A 10000-nucleotide genomic window follows, 5' to 3' on the forward strand; every position below is an offset into this window, starting at 1 on the left:
CTTTTGCCTTGATGCATTCCCTGACTTCCTTTGTCAGCCATGGCTGCCTAATCCTCCCTCTGATAACCTTTCTTTTCTTTGGGATGAACATCTGCACTGTGTCCTCAATTACTAATCAATTATTAATCTATGTGTCTATCTATGTATCATTTCAACTATATATCTATATCTTTCTTTCTTACAATCTAACAATCTATCTCACGCTAGTTCGATCTATATATCGATCTGCATATCAATCTATCTATCGGTCTATCTATCTATCTGTCTGTCAGACTCTCTAACTATCTATCGACGTATCTATCTATCAATCTATTTAAGTATCGATCGATCTATCTGTCTATCCATCTATCTATCTTTCTGTCTATCTATCTATCATTCTACCGATCTGTCCATCCATCTATCTATCCATCTATCTATTTATCTATCTATCTATCTATCCATCTATATATCTACGTTGCTCTCTATCTATCTATCTATCTATCTATCTATCTATCTATCTATCTATCTATCTGTCTGTCTGTCTGTCTGTCTGTCTGTCTGTCTATCTATCTATCTATCTATCTATCTATGTATCTATCTATCCTTCTATCTATCTAAGGATGTAACGATTTACTGATCTGCCTATATATCTATCTATCTAACTAGCTATCTGTACACAAACGAATCTATCTGTCCATATATCTATTTACCTATCTATCTATCTGTCTATCAATCTACCTATGTATCTCTCAATCTATCTATCTATCTATCTATCTATCTATCTATCTATCTATCTATCTATCTATCTATCTATCTATCTATCTATCTTTCGATCTATCTCCCTATCTGTCCATCCAGCTATCTAGCTGTCTATCTGCCTATCAATCTAGCGATCTTTCCATCCATCTATCCATCTATCAATGTATCTATCATCTATCTATCTATCTATCTATCTATCTATCTATCTATCTATCTATCTATCTATCCATCTATCCATCTATCCATCTATCCATCTATCCATCTATCCATCTATCTATCTATCTATCTATCTATCTATCTATCTATCTATCTATCTATCTATCTATCTATCTATCTATCTATCTATCTTTCGATCTATCTCCCTATCTGTCCATCCAGCTATCTAGCTGTCTATCTGCCTATCAATCTAGCGATCTTTCCATCCATCTATCCATCTATCAATGTATCTATCATCTATCTATCTATCTATCTATCTATCTATCTATCTATCTATCTATCTATCTATCTATCTATCTATCTATCTATCTATCCATCTATCCATCTATCCATCTATCCATCTATCCATCTATCCATCTATCTATCTATCTATCTATCTATCTATCTATCTATCTATCTATCTATCTATCTATCTATCTATCTATCTATCTATCTATCTATCTATCTATCTATCTATCTATCTATCTATCTGTCTATCTATCGATCTATGTAGATAGACAGATAGATCGATCGATACATAAATAGATTGATAGATAGATACGTCGATAGATAGATAGATAGTCAGACAGACAGATAGATAGATTGACCGATAGATAGATTGATATGCAGATCGATGCATAGATCGAACTATCGTGAAATAGATTGTTAGATTGTAAGAAAGATAGATATAGATATATAGTTGAAAAGATACATAGATAGACAAATAGATTAATAGATAGAAAGACCGATACTAAAATAGCTATATAGATAGATAGATACACAGATAGGTAGATTGATAGATAGATAGATAGATAGATAGATAGATAGGTAGACAGACAGACAGACAGACAGACAGACAGACAGACAGACAGACAGATAGATAGATAGATAGATAGATAGATAGATAGACAGACAGACAGACAGACAGACAGACAGACAGATAGATAGATAGATAGATAGATAGATAGATAGATAGATAGATAGATAGATAGATAGATAGATAGATAGATAGATAGATTGATAGATATATCGACAGTAATAACTAAGTAAGATAGATAGATAGTAGTGGGAAGTCAGAAGATTGGGAAGGCTACAAAAACAAACAGGATAACAAAGAGAGAAATAAGGAAGGAGAGGATCAAATATGAAGGTAGGCTAGCCAGTAACATTAGGAATGATAGTAAACGTTTCTTTAAATACATTAAAAACAAACGGGAGGCAAAAGTAGACATTGCCACATTATAGGCTCTCTCTTTTGCCTTGATGCATTCCCTGACTTCCTTTGTCAGCCATGGCTGCCTAATCCTCCCTCTGATAACCTTTCTTTTCTTTGGGATGAACATCTGCACTGTGTCCTCAATTACTAATCAATTATTAATCTATGTGTCTATCTATGTATCATTTCAACTATATATCTATATCTTTCTTTCTTACAATCTAACAATCTATCTCACGCTAGTTCGATCTATATATCGATCTGCATATCAATCTATCTATCGGTCTATCTATCTATCTGTCTGTCAGACTCTCTAACTATCTATCGACGTATCTATCTATCAATCTATTTAAGTATCGATCGATCTATCTGTCTATCCATCTATCTATCTTTCTGTCTATCTATCTATCATTCTACCGATCTGTCCATCCATCTATCTGTCTATCTATCTATCAATCTATCTATATATCTATCTATCTATCTATCTATCTATCTATCTATCTATCTATTTATCTACTATCTATCTATCTATCTATCTATCTATCTATCTATCTATCTATCTATCTGTCAGTCAGTCAATCTATCTATCTATCTATCTATCTATCTATCTATCTATCTATCTATCTATCTATCTATCTATCTATCTACCTATCTACCTATCTCTCCAATCGATCGATCTATATATCTATCTACATATCTATCTATCCGTCAATCTATCGATCTATCTGTCTTTCTATCTATCTATGTATCTATCTATCTTTCTATTCATCTATGAATCTAACGATCTACTGATAGAACATAGAACATAGAACAGTACAGCACAGAACAGGCCCTTCGGCCCTCGATGTTGTGCCGAGCAATGATCACCCTACTTAAACCCACGTAACCCGTATACCCGTAACCCAACAATCCCCCCATTAACCTTACACTACGGTCAATTTTAGCATGGCCAATCCACCTAACCCGCACATCTTTGGACTGTGGGAGGAAACCGGAGCACCCGGAGGAAACCCACGCACACACGGGGAGGACGTGCAGACTCCACACAGACAGTGACCCAGCCGGGAATCGAACCTGGGACCCTGGAGCTGTGAAGCATTGATGCTAACCACCATGCTGCCGTGAGGCCCCTATATCTGCCTATATATCTATCTATCTAACTATCTAACTGTACACATAGGTAGCTATATTACTGATGATCTATCTATCTATCTAGGTATCTATCTATCTAGCTAGCTATCTATGTAACTATCTATGTGTCTATCTATGTATCTATTGAGCTATATATCTATCTTTATTTCAATCTATCAATCTATCTCGCGATCGTTCGATCTATATATCTATCTGCATAACTACCTATCTATCTGTCAATCTGTCAGTCAGTCTTTCTATCTATCTATCTATCTTACTTAGTTATTACTGTCGATATATCTATCAATCAATCTATCTATCTATCTATCTATCTATCTATCTATCTATCTATCTATCTATCCATCCATCCATCTATCTATCTATCTATCTATCTATCTATCTATCTATCTATCTATCTATCTATCTATCTATCTATCTATCTATCTATCTATCTATCAATCTACCTATCTGTGTATCTATCTATCTATATAGCTATATTAGTATCGGTCTTTCTATCTATTGATCTATTTGTCTATCTATGTATCTTTTCAACTATATATCTATATCTATCTTTCTTACAATCTAACAATCTATCTCACGATAGTTCGATCTATATATCGATCTGCATATCAATCTATCTATCGGTCTATCTATCTATCTGTCTGTCTGACTTTCTATCTATCTATCGACGTATCTATCTATCAATCTATTTAAGTATCGATCGATCTATATGTCTATCCATCTATCTATCTTTCTGTCTATCTATCTATCTATCTATCTATCTATTTATCTATCTATCTATCTATCTATCTATCTATCTATCTATCTATCTATCTATCTATCTATCTGTCCGTCCGTCCGTCCATCCATCCATCCATCCATCTATCTATCTATCTATCTATCTATCTATCTATCTATCTATCTATCTATCTATCTATCTATCTATCTATCAATCTATCTATCTATCTATCTATCTATCTATCTATCTATCTATCTATCTATCTATCTATCTATCTATCTATCTATATATCTATCTGCATATCTATCTATCCGTCAATCTATCGATCTATCTGTCTTTCCATCTATCTATGTATGTATCTATATTTCTATTCATCTATGAATCTAACGATCTACTGATCTGCCTATATATCTATCTATCTAACTATCTAACTGTACACATAGGTAGCTATATTACTGACGATCTATCTATCTATCTAGGTATCTATCTATCTAGCTAGCTATCTATTTAACTATCCATGTGTCTATCTATGTATCTATTGAGCTATATATCTATCTTTATTTCAATCTATCAATCTATCTCGCGATCGTTCGATCTATATATCTATCTGCATAACTACCTATCTATCTGTCTGTCAGTCTTTCTATCTATCTATCTATCTTACTTAGTTATTACTGTCGATATATCTATCAATCTATCTATCTATCTATCTATCTATCTATCTATCTATCTATCTATCTATCTATCTATCTATCTATCTATCTATCTATCTACCTATCTGTGTATCTATCTATCTCTATAGCTATATTAGTATCGGTCTTTCTATCTATTAATCTATTTGTCTATCTATGTATCTTTTCAACTATATATCTATTTATTTATTTTTTTTAATAATTTTTATTGAAAGAATTTTTTACATGAAGATATTTACCCCAACTAACTATAAAATATTACAAAATATTCCCTCTTAACAAATATCCCCCCCCCCGCCCGAACTCGCGCGCGCGTTGTCCCTCCCCCCCTCCCCCCTCCCCCAAAAACAAACAAAGCAACAATCAACATCAAACATGAACTGCGAGCAAATTTGCCCGCATTTCAACCGTAAATAACCCACCACAACCGTTGTTGCCACCCCCCCCCCCTCCCCCCCTCCCCTCCCCCCGGGTTGCTGCTGCTGCGACCTCTATACCCTATCTCTGAGCCAAAAAGTCGAGGAAAGGCTGCCACCGCCTGAAGAACCCTTGTACCGACCCTCTCAGGGCGAATTTGACCCTTTCCAACTGAATAAAGCTTGCCATGTCATTAATCCAAGTTTCCACGCTTGGAGGCCTCGCGTCCTTCCACTGTATTAGTATCCTTCTTCGAGCAACTAGGGATGCAAAGGCCAGTACTCCGGCCTCTCTCGCCTCCTGTACCCCGGCTCCACCCCAACCCCAAAGATCGCAAGTCCCCATCCTGGTTTGACCCTGGATCCCACCACCCTCGACACCGTCCTTGCCACCCCCTTCCAGAACTCCTCCAGTGCCGGACATGCCCAAAACATATGGACATGGTTCGCTGGACTTCCCGAACACCTGACACATCTGTCCTCACCCCCAAAGAACCAACTCATCCTTGTCTCCGTCAAATGGGCTCTATGTAGCACCTTAAATTGAATGAGGCTAAGCCTCGCACACGAGGAGGAAGAATTAACCCTCTCCAGGGCATCAGCCCATGTCCCATCCTCTATCTGTTCTCCCAGCTCCCCCTCCCACTTGGCTTTCAGCTCCTCTACTGATGCCTCCTCCGCCTCCTGCATTACTTTGTAGATGTCCGATATCCTCCCCCCTCCGACCCAGACCCCCGAGAGCACCCTATCAGTCGCCCCCCTACTGGGGAGCAAGGGAAACCCTTCCACCTGGCGTCTAGCAAATGTCTTCACCTGCAAATGTCTAAACATGTTTCCCGGGGGGAGCCCGAATTTCTCCTCCAGCTCTCTCAGGCTCGCAAACCTCCCATCTACAAACAGATCCTTCAGCTGCCTGATGCCCACCCTGTGCCAGCTCTGAAATCCCCCGTCCATGTTCCCCAGGATGAATCTATGGTTCCCTCTTAACGGTGCCTCCATCAGACCTCCCACTTCCCCCCTGTGTCGCCTCCACTGCCCCCAGATTTTGAGGGTGGCCGCCACCACCGGGCTCGTGGTGTACCTCGTGGGAGGGAGCGGCCATGGCGCCGTTACTAGGGCCCCCAGGCTTATGTTGCCACAGGACGCCCTCTCCATTCGTTTCCAAGCTGCCCCCTCCCCTTCCATCATCCACTTGCGCACCATCGATACATTTGCCGCCCAGTAATACCCCGAAAGATTGGGTAATGCCAGCCCTCCACTATCCCTACTCCGCTCCAAGAAGACCCTCCTCACCCTTGGGGTGCCGTGCGTCCACACGTAGCCCATGATGCTACTCGTCACCTTTTTGAAGAAGGCCCTAGGGAGGAAGATGGGCAAGCACTGAAATAAAAACAAAAACCTCGGGAGGACCGTCATTTTAACGGACTGCACTCTGCCCGCCAGCAACAGCGGCACCATGTCCCACCTTTTAAATTCCTCCTCCATCTGTTCCACCAGCCTGGAGAAGTTCAGCTTGTGGAGAGTCCCCCAGTTCCTTGCCACCTGCACCCCTAAATATCTAAAACTATTTTCTGCTCTCTTAAACGGGAGTCTCCCGATTCCCTCTTCCTGGTCCCCTGGGTGTATCACAAATACCTCACTCTTGCCCAAGTTTAGCTTGTACCCCGAAAAGTCCCCAAATTCTGCTAGCAGTTCCATCACCTCCGGCATTCCCCCTTCTGGGTCTGCCACGTATAGCAGCAGGTCGTCCGCGTATAGCGATACCCGGTGCTCCTCCCCACCCCTTGTCAGCCCTCTCCACCCCCTGAGCCCCTCAGTGCCATCGCCAACGGTTCAATTGCCAGTGCGAAGAGCAGGGGGGACAAGGGTCCCCCGGTGGAGCCCAAAATACTCCGATCTCCTACCATTCGTCACTACACTTGCCGTCGGGGCCGAATAGAGCAGCTTCACCCATTTAATAAATCCCTCCCCAAATCCAAACCGTTCCAGCGTCTCCCACAGTTACTTCCACTCCACCCTATCAAATGCTTTCTCCGCGTCCAATGCCACCACTATCTCCGCCTCACCCTCCACTGCCGGCATCATGATGACGTTTAGCAGTCTCCGCACGTTCGTATTAAGCTGCCGCCCTTTCACAAAACCCGTCTGGTCCTCGTGTATCACCCCTGGCACACAATCCTCTATCCTGGTAGCCAGGATTTTTGCCAGCAACTTGGCGTCCACATTCAGGAGCGAGATAGGCCTATATGACCCACACTGCACGGGGTCCTTGTCCCGCTTCAAGATCAGAGAGATCAGTGCCTGCGACATTGTCGGGGGCAGAGCCCCCCCCCTCCCATGCCTTGTTGAAGGCTCGTACCAGCACAGGGCCCACCAAATCCGCATATTTTTTGTAAAATTCCACTGGGAACCCGTCTGGCCCCGGCGCCTTCCCCGTCTGCATATGCCCAATCCCCTTGACTAGCTCCTCTAACCCTATCGGCGCCCCCAGCCCCTCTACCAGCTCCTCTTGGACCTTGGGGAACCTCAATTTGTTCAAGAAGCCCTCCATCCCCCCTCCCGTCGTCGGCGGCTCTGACCGATACAGCTCCTTATAGAAGTCTCTGAAGACCCCATTTACTTCTGGCCCCTTCTGCACTACGTTCCCACCCCTCTCCCTCACTCCCCCAATTTCTCTAGCCGCATCCCGCTTGCGGAGCTGATGCGCCAACATCCTACTCGCCTTCTCCCCATATTCATAAATCGCGCCCTGCGCCCTTCTCCACTGTGTCTCTGCCTTTCTGGTGGTCAACAGGTCGAACTTAGCCTGCAAACTGCGCCGTTCCCCCAACAGCCCCTCCTCTGGTGCCTCCGCATATCTCCTATCCACGTCCAAAAGCTCCCCCACCAGCCTCTCCCTCTCCTGTCTCTCCCTCCTTTCCCTATGTGCCCGTATGGAGATCAGCTCCCCCCGGATCACCGCCTTCAGGGCCTCCCAGACCATCCCCACCTGCACTTCCCCCGTGTCATTAGTGTCCAGATATCTTTCAATGCTCTTCCGGACCCTCTTACACACCTCCTCATCCGCCAGCAACCCCACATCCAGGCGCCACAGCGGACGCTGGTCTCGCGCCTCCCCCATTTCCAAATCTACCCAGTGTGGCGCATGGTCTGAGACCGCGATGGCCTAGTACTCCACTTCCCGTACTTTCGGGATCAGTCCCCTGCTCAATACAAAAAAGTCAATTCTAGAATAGACTCTGTGGACATGGGAGAAAAAGGAATACTCCCTCGCCCTCGGCCTCCCAAACCTCCAGGGATCTACCCCTCCCATCTGCTCCATAAACCCCTTTAACACTTCTGCCGCTGCCGGCCTCCTACTCGTCCTTGAACTCGATCTGTCCAGCACGGGGTCCAGCACTGTGTTGAAGTCCCCCCCCCATGATCAGGCTCCCTGCCTCCAGGTCCGGAATGAGGCCCAGTAGGCGCCTCATGAAGCCAGCATCGTCCCAATTCGGGGCATACACATTAACCATCACCACTTTCTCCCCCTGTAGCCTACCCTTCACCATGACATATCTACCCTCTTTATCCTCCACCACCTCCGCCGCCACGAACGACACCCTCTTCCCTACCAGGATCGCCACCCCCCGGTTCTTTGCCTCCAGTCCTGAGTGGAACACCTGTCCCACCCACCCCCTTCTCAGGCGGACCTGGTCCGCCACCTTCAAATGGGTCTCTTGTAGCATTGCTACATCCGCCTTCAGTCTCTTCAAATGCGAGATTACTCTCGTTCTCTTGACCGGCCCATTCAGCCCCCTCACATTCCAAGTGATCAGCCGGGTCGAAGGGCAGCCCGCCCCTCTCCCCTGCCGACTAGCCATATCCTGTCACCTGCTCGCCCCGAGTCAGCCCGCCCCTTCTGACCCGCTCCCCATGGCGATGTCGCCCTCCCCCCACCCCTCCGGTCCTCAACTTCTCCTCCCTGGCCTTTTCAGCAGCAACCCGGTAGCCCCCCCTTCCCCCCTCCTCCTCCCCCCCACCCCCCTCCCTCCCCAGGCTAGGACCCTTCCGAGCCGCAATGCACCCTCCATAGTACTTCCGTAAGTCAGCTGGTTTACGCTGACCCGGCTGCCCCTGCCACAATCCGACTCCTCCCGGCATGGGGGACATCCCCCCCTTACCACCCCTCCTTGACCCCGCTCCAGCGCGGGAAAGGGAGCCATTGCTGACCACGCCCCTTCCTCCCACCCTCCTCCCTCCTCTGCCCCGCGCGCGGGAAACCAGAGGAAAGCCCGCGCTTTCGCCCTGCCACTCCCCACCCCTCCATCTTCAGTTCCACCCCCGTCCCCGATCCCACACCGATAAAAAAAAACCCCCACAAGAAACACATACCCCCGGCACTCCCCCCCCCACCCCGCCCCCCCAACATAACATTATAAATAACAGAAAAAAGAAAAAAAACTGGTAGAGAGAAAAAAAGGGGTCCAAAAATACAGCCAAGTGAAAATCCAACCAAAAGAAAGCCACGTGTCCAGCTTAAAGTACCAGAGCTGGCAACGACCGCCAAGTATCCCCTGGTTCTAGTTCGAGTCCAGCTTTTCTTCCTGGACAAAGGCCATAGCCTCCTCCGGGGACTCGAAATAGTGGTGCTGGTCCTTATAGGTCACCCACAAGCGCGCTGGCTGCAGCATCCCGAATCTGATTCTCTTGGCATGCAGCACCGCCTTCGTCCGGTTGAACCGGGCCCGCCGCTTTGCCACCTCCGCACTCCAGTCCTGGTAGATCCTCACCGTCGAGTTCTCCCATTTGCTGCTCCTCTCTCTCTTGGCCCACCTCAGCACCCTCTCCCGGTCACTGAGTCGCTGGAACCAAACCAGCACCGCCCTTGGGG

Source organism: Scyliorhinus canicula, chromosome 7 (assembly GCF_902713615.1).
Source record: "Scyliorhinus canicula chromosome 7, sScyCan1.1, whole genome shotgun sequence".
NCBI lineage: Eukaryota > Metazoa > Chordata > Chondrichthyes > Carcharhiniformes > Scyliorhinidae > Scyliorhinus > Scyliorhinus canicula.